General features: G+C 46.5%; 1 pseudogene; it reads left to right on the top strand.

The window, feature by feature from the left end:
- Window positions 1–3,287: 3,287 nt before the first annotated feature.
- LOC119382007 (putative nuclease HARBI1) lies at window positions 3,288–6,760 on the top strand (annotated as a pseudogene).
- The last annotated feature ends 329 nt before the right edge of the window (window positions 6,761–7,089 follow it).

The raw sequence follows: 7,089 nt of genomic DNA, 5'->3' as shown, positions 1-7,089 counted from the left end.
GTGCTCGATCGTTTACTTCGACTAAGCTACACGTGAGTTTCGCTTCAAACCGCTCTTCCAGCACCCGCCTCGACGCCCGGTTCAACCGGGTCAACGCCGTGCGCACCGCTGCTGCTTCGCATCCCATCAGGGTTCCCTTCGGGGAGATGGTCCAAGATGAGACGTACATATACTCTTGCGTTAAAGGCATAAATAAATATCGCGTCGGTGTGGACTTTAGAAATATCATACCAGAAAACTCGTAGTGTTTTTGTTTCGTGCGTAGTAAACACGCACTATGCAAGAAAATCACATTTCTTTGGCCCGCATACCGTTAACACAATCCGCCTCTTCCACAATGCCACGACGCATGCACCCTTTGCCGAGCGGAGATAGCGCGAAACGCCTCTTGATCTCGGAGTCTTTCGTTCTGGAGATACCGGTTGTCTCGACCCCTACCATGACCCTATCAAAACGCCAAAGGGCAGCCCAGTGAAATGAAAGAGGCGTAATGAATACGCCCGCTTCCGTTAGACTCGTGACCTAAGCATTTCCCGTAAGCCTCTAGCAGGCGCTACTTCAGCGCTTTTCGTTCTCTGGCAACATTGCGCCTCCACTGGAAGCTCGCGCAAGAACTCTTCCTGTTATGCTTATTTTAGTATAGATCGCCGGCCGATGCTGTTTGCATTGTAATGCATTGTTTTCCGTGGATGAACTAATTCAAAGGAAGCGCTTCGTTACTGTGTAGTTCCAAGAAGTTATGAGCGATCCGGGAGTCAACCCCGCAATACGGCCGACACATGTGTGCGTGTGTATATTTGTGCTGGCGCCGTTCGGCAAGCCTCTATTTACGCTGCTGGTGCCCCTCACTGCACCGCCAAATACCGACACCAGCAACTCATATATACTGTGGAATCTTAGCGCTCAGCATTCACTTCTGTGATTCACATCAGTCCAATGGTTATAAGCTCCGAGGAGTCGGCTGACAACTCAGTTATCTTCGAGGTGCGTAGGGGAACGGTTCGCGAAAGGAGCCTCGTGATGGATATGTAGCCCTTCTTATAAATACTGCTTCAATATTGTTACGGAAAATTACACGAGGCGTGACTATTTACAAGTGTATTTACACTGATATGCACAGGATCGAGCAAGATGGAGGACAGCACCCACAGCAGACAGCCAGGCCAGTCCTCTTTGTCGTCTTCTGTACGCAGAATGTCTGGCTCTTGATGGGTTAGCTACGTAGCTATATTTTTAAAAAAACGTTGAAACCATTTCTTTGTTCCATTTCCCTTACATGCGCATGGAGCATCCTGACGAGGCCGCCAGAACAGCGATGCGGAAAAGTAGCACTTTGAAGGACCTGACATACGGCTTGCTTGCGTTACGGTTGGTTTCGTAATTCTTTGCACGGAAATGCAGGGATAATGTAAAGAACCAAGACCCACGGCACGGCTGCCTTCTTCTAGTTTTAATCGCCACCTTAATCTTAATGATGACTGCAGGGGCCCAGTGCGAAACCGTCATCGTCTTCCGCTTTGAAAATCTTCCCGCCCGCGAGAAATAATCGAAAGGAAAAAAATTGGCTAAGCTTGCACTAAGCATTAAATCGCGCAAGGCTTGAAACAGCGAACCTGGACAATTCTGAAGACTACTCTGGTTGTTTCTTGGTTGTTTGTAGGCCTCAGATAGGCCGATGAGGGTTGCTTTTAACGTTGCTTCTCGTCGTTGCTAAGCTTTAGCTAAGTGATGCTAGCTTGCTTCTACGTTGATTCTCAGCGCAGAGAGATTCCAGTTAAACCACACAGTCACAAACACGACAGGGATGCCGAACCTCCAGAGAGATAATCGCGCTGAAACGGAGTGTTCACACATCTCATACAGTCACAGAGACGACATAGATGTCCAACCAGAGACAAACTTCCGCTGCAATCAAGCGTTCGCAACTCTCATAAATCTAGGGGCACGTCGTCGTTGGCGTAGGCCTTCCATCGCTTCGGGGATTTCTCGCAGCCGCCGTTGCCTTTCCCTTTTCCTAGTGTTGGAATACCTGTTGCCTTCTTCTTTAGTGCACCAGTAGTGAGTAATGACATTTACCAAATTTCTGTGGCATACTTAAATGGGAACTCCGGTGCACTTTCGACTATATTGAGATAATGCCGTTTTCAAATAGTATTTAGAGTCCTGTAACAACTACGGCGTTTTTTTGTCGAGAGACTCGTCAATAATTTTAAATAAAGCAATAAACGATGTGTCAAAACCTAAAAGAAAATAAGGAGCTGCTCCATGCCGGGTAGACGATGACGTCACGAAATGCACTACAAGTCGCCATAGCACACGTGATTCTTCTTTCACGCGAAAAGCAAGCTGAGGTGCTATTCTGGACATTGTCAAATTCTGCCATGTTGTTGATTTGATTGGTCACGCGAGATTGTTCGCGCAGTGGCGCTGCAATAGCGTTACGACAGAGGAATATGCGATGACGTCGCGCGAAAAAAATTGTTAATTTTTTCCGAAGTAACGCTTCGCCGCACTCTATCATGTAGAAATAAAGGTTTGGGCTGAAGAACGAAACCGAAATATGGTACTAAGCTGTGCGTACGGTCAACTTGCTGTTTATGGAAACTACTGCTCGCTTGACGAAGAGCCGCCATGTCTGCAACACGATTGGACATTGCATGCTAGTTGGACAAACATGCTAGTTTATATTGACTTATTTTCAGTACTAATTCCAACCGTTGTTACATCCGTCAAACATCACACCTGATAGACTGACTGTGTGCTCCGCAGAATTTTCAAGTATTAGCTCTGTTTTTTTTGTATATTTCAGTAAAAAATTACAACGTTTATCCTTAGCCTCAAGTGTTTACCTCAAAATCCTGCCGCCCGGTTCCTGGCCCATCCCCCTTTGTGGGTAAGCGCCACTAGTAAGAGGCCATCGTCATCATCATCATCGTCATCAACAGTGCACTAACGGTGCCCATTGCGTCACAGGACCCCACTCTTTGTAGCGTCAATATGATGTTGCATGACGTTGCATCCTGCCAAATTTGCTGCTAAAAATGTGAGAACGATGAAGTGGCCCAAATTGGCCGCCGTATTGTTGTAAATTGAATTGCTCGTTCGATGTGTCGCCTCCCATACGTACGAATAGATGTCGTTCCGTAAATTACTTTGCTAACACGTTTCGGTTAATAATATCACAAAGTAGGGTATGTAAAGTTTGTTTGTCAAAGTGAATGCTTGTTCCTGAATCTGACTTGTTCGAAGTTGCGATTTTCGCCGCAAGAGAACGCTGGAAGAAAAAAATGGCGCTGCCATTCATGGTGCAGTGGTCGCAGCTGCAGGCAGGAAGAGAATTCCTCGAGCACCGCGATGCTTTCTCGATGCCCGAGGAATTATTTCGCCTAAGGTACCGCCTGACGAAGGACATGGTGCGATGGCTGTGCGGAGAGCTTCGCCGGGACCTGGAGAGGCGGCGTACGGGCACGAGAGCCGCCTTGACCGTTGAGCAGCAAGTGCTTTGCGCCCTTCGCTTCTTCGCCTACGGCAGTCACCAGGGCGCGATCGCAAGCGAAGAGGACGTGGCGACGAGCCAGTCCAGTGTGAGTCGCACGATTCACGCTCTCATTGAAGCGATCGTCGAGCGCCTCGGCGATGAGTGGATCAGTTTCCCTGCCAGCGCGCAGGAATTGGCCGCGGCGAAAGAAGGCTTCGTCCACATGGACGCAAGGTTTGAAAGCTCCATCGGGGCGGTCGACGGCACGTTCGTCTGCATTCGGGCACCGTACGAAAGGGACGACGGCAACAAGGCTGCTTACTTTTGTCGCAAGGACTTTTATGCCCTAAACTTCATGGTGCTGAGGACAAATTCCATCTTTTTCATTCTTGTGCATGCTGTTTGTGCAATGCAGAAAGGTCGAACGTGAAAGCCAACTTTTGGTCATTGTCCCATTTTTAAAGTCATCTTCCGCGGCTCGAGCTGCAGTGATCGAAAAGAACGCCGTAGTCACGGTAAACAAAGTTTCCGCCGCTATTTAGTTACGCCAAGGGTGACGACACAATAAACTAAAGGTCCATCGAGCTTAACATTTGATCGTGGTAGCTCTGTTGTGTTGAAGAAAAGTAATGCAGGAATGAAAACAAAATGTAGTGATTGCGCCACAATTTCATGGACATTGATATGCAGAGATGCAGTAACTGCTACATGTGAAATAAAACGTAAAGCTGCCAAAGCTGCGCTTCGAAATGACCATGAGAGAAATAAGGGTGTTGCGCCAGAAAGTTGCGGTTGTATGGATGCTGCTGACCTGCTTCCAATACACACAAACTCTGCAGGTGTGTGACGCAACCCTGCGCATCACTGCCCTGGATCCCTCGTACCCAGGCTCTGTGCACGACGCTTTTGTGTGGAGGGCATCCACCTTGAGCCAAGAGTTCAACGATGGCAGCCGTGGCCAGGGCGGTGAATTCCTGCTTCGTATGCAAGTGTTATAGTGCTTGTGTGGTGTGTAAGTGCAGCAAATACGTCAGTCATGGCTGTTTTAGTAATTTTGATGCTGTCTCTTGTACTGTAACAGCACAAAGTGTTACGGAGAGGCATTGGTTAAAGAATACTAAAAAAAAGTTATGGTGACGAGACAGATTCATGAAAAACCGAGTGAAACCTAGAGTGGTGTTGTTGAATATGGTTGCGCAGAAGCTTGCGCTGTCCTCATGCTCAACAACAGCGCAAGGAACATGCTTTGATTCTTGAGAAGTTCTGGTAATTACAAAAATGGCAACGGTTTATACCAAGCATTGCAAGATTCATATCTTCAAAGCGAGTTGGAGTAACTTTTCACGCATCTAATAATGTACTAAGGGTTTTGGTCGTACTCATAGTAAAGTATATATTTCAACATGACTAAGTGCTGACCGAGGTGGCACAAGTTATTTTAAATGAGTCACAGAAACTACACTAAAAATCACCAACAATCCACAGATATACCGATTTGGCTGACGTTGTCGTCATCAGCACATCTTATATCCACTGCATGATGAAGGCGTTTCGAAATGGTATCGTATCTGCGCAAGCTCTTTTGCAATCTATGTCTGTTAATTTCTTGATTTATTTGCCCAGTGTAACCCGGCGTTATCCTCGGCTGCGTTTCTAATCTCTGGGTATCCATTTTGTCGCTCTCACTGATGAGCGGTTATCTGCCCAATGCATTAAAATCTCACCCAAGTCCACTTTTTCTTCCCACTCGCCCAAGATCGCCAACCTCTCTTTGTTGTCTGATTCACTCTACAGCCTTCCTTTCTCATAATCTTATGTCTATCACTTTCCATTCCAACACGGGCTGTGTGGTTCTTAACTTCTTACGTTCCTCTGTTCTCGGTATGTCAGTACTGGCAGGACACTCTGCTTGCATAATATTTTTTTGTAGCACCAATGTACCCTTACATGAAAATGATCTGAGGTGCACATTTGACAAGTGACACAGCTCTTGTAATGCCGAGAGCCAAGGCAGCACACAATAACTTAACTCACTCTAGGGGTATAATGCCAACGTGTCTCATTATGACCATGGCATACACTGTTACCGCTACAGGACCGTAAAGCGTGAAAGAAAATTCCATGAAGATGCTGCATGATACTTTATTACAACATAGTGAAATAATAAATAGAAACAAAATGCTACACTTTGAGGCTGTGTTAATGAAAAATATTACATGTCGTTGAGCTGGCGTAAGTGTGTGCAGTCATGAAAATGCAAATTATATACAAAAATTTCATTCACAGTTATATACAGAATTGTATACATATATACACAATTATATACAGAATCTACAAAAATATACAGAATTTTTAGGCAACATATCACATGAAAAAAATATATATAAATAGGCATGTACGACCAGGCACCATGTAACAATAACAATAAAATTGCACGGTTCGACTTCAGCTAAGGAAATCAATCTTTGTGTTTACTGCTCGTTCGTGCCCCCCCCCCCCCCGCACATCAGTTCCATGCAGCCAAAGGCAAGCGAAGCGCCCTCACCTCCAAAGACATGCCTTCTGCCACTTGCCCCTCCCGGTCTGTGAAAACAGTTAAAGGTTCTACTTCAACGTCTTCGTTGTCATTCCCAGTGATGAAGGAATCGAGTTGACCTCAAACTGTCTGAAAATTAACCCTTTTTTTTTCGCTGGAGCCTTTCGAAAGATAGAATTACCTAACCTAACCAGGCAAAAAAATTTGCCAATATGTTTAGCTGCAAAAGAAAAGCAAAGCACGTCATTTCATTTACGCGGTGCCCCCGAATAATTGCTAGTACAAGTGAGAAAGTAATATTACATATTCAAGTTTCTATTTATATTATGTTAATTGAAATGCTGTCCTGCGCAGGTGACAGTGCATACCCGCTGCAGCCTTCGCTGCTCACCCCCATCCCTGGAGCACATCAAGCGGGATCTCCTGCTGCCCGGTTCAATCGCGCCCACTCCTCACTGCGGTGTGTCGTGGAACGGTGCATTGGAGTCCTGAAGGCCTGCTTTCGGTGCTTGCAGAGGTAGAGAGCACTGTACTATGGCCCCCTCTTCACGTCGAAGATCATCGCAGCTTGCGCGGTGCTTCACAACCTTTGTGTTCGGCAACAACTGCCTGAGCCAGATGACATCCCTGGCACTGAGGAAGGAGAAGATCCAGACGTTTGCGCCGATGATGACGGCAATGTGGCAGCAGTTGGCATGTACCAGGCGGGTACGTAAAGGCGGGATCGCCTTCTGCAGTGGTTCACAGCTGGCCGGGACAGCACGTGTTAGGCTTTGCATTCCTGTGAGATGGGCACAGAAATGTGACACAGTGTTTTTTTTCTCCTGGCAAAGTAGCCACTTGAATTGTGTTCGATCATATACCTATCACATACACTTCTGTTCTTGCGGATTTGTATTCTGACGAACACTTCATTGTGGCCATTCATGGGAAATATTAATTGCTTGGGTTTAACGCCGTAAACCCACGGCGTGATTTTGAGGGATGCCATAGGGGAGAGCTGCGGAAACGTTTTGGCCACTGGGGCTTCTTTAACGTGCACCTATATCTATGTACACGGGTCTCAAACACTTTC

The sequence above is a fragment of the Rhipicephalus sanguineus genome, chromosome 2 (genome assembly GCF_013339695.2).
Source record: "Rhipicephalus sanguineus isolate Rsan-2018 chromosome 2, BIME_Rsan_1.4, whole genome shotgun sequence".
NCBI lineage: Eukaryota > Metazoa > Arthropoda > Arachnida > Ixodida > Ixodidae > Rhipicephalus > Rhipicephalus sanguineus.
This window is presented reverse-complemented; position numbering and strand designations above follow the sequence as displayed.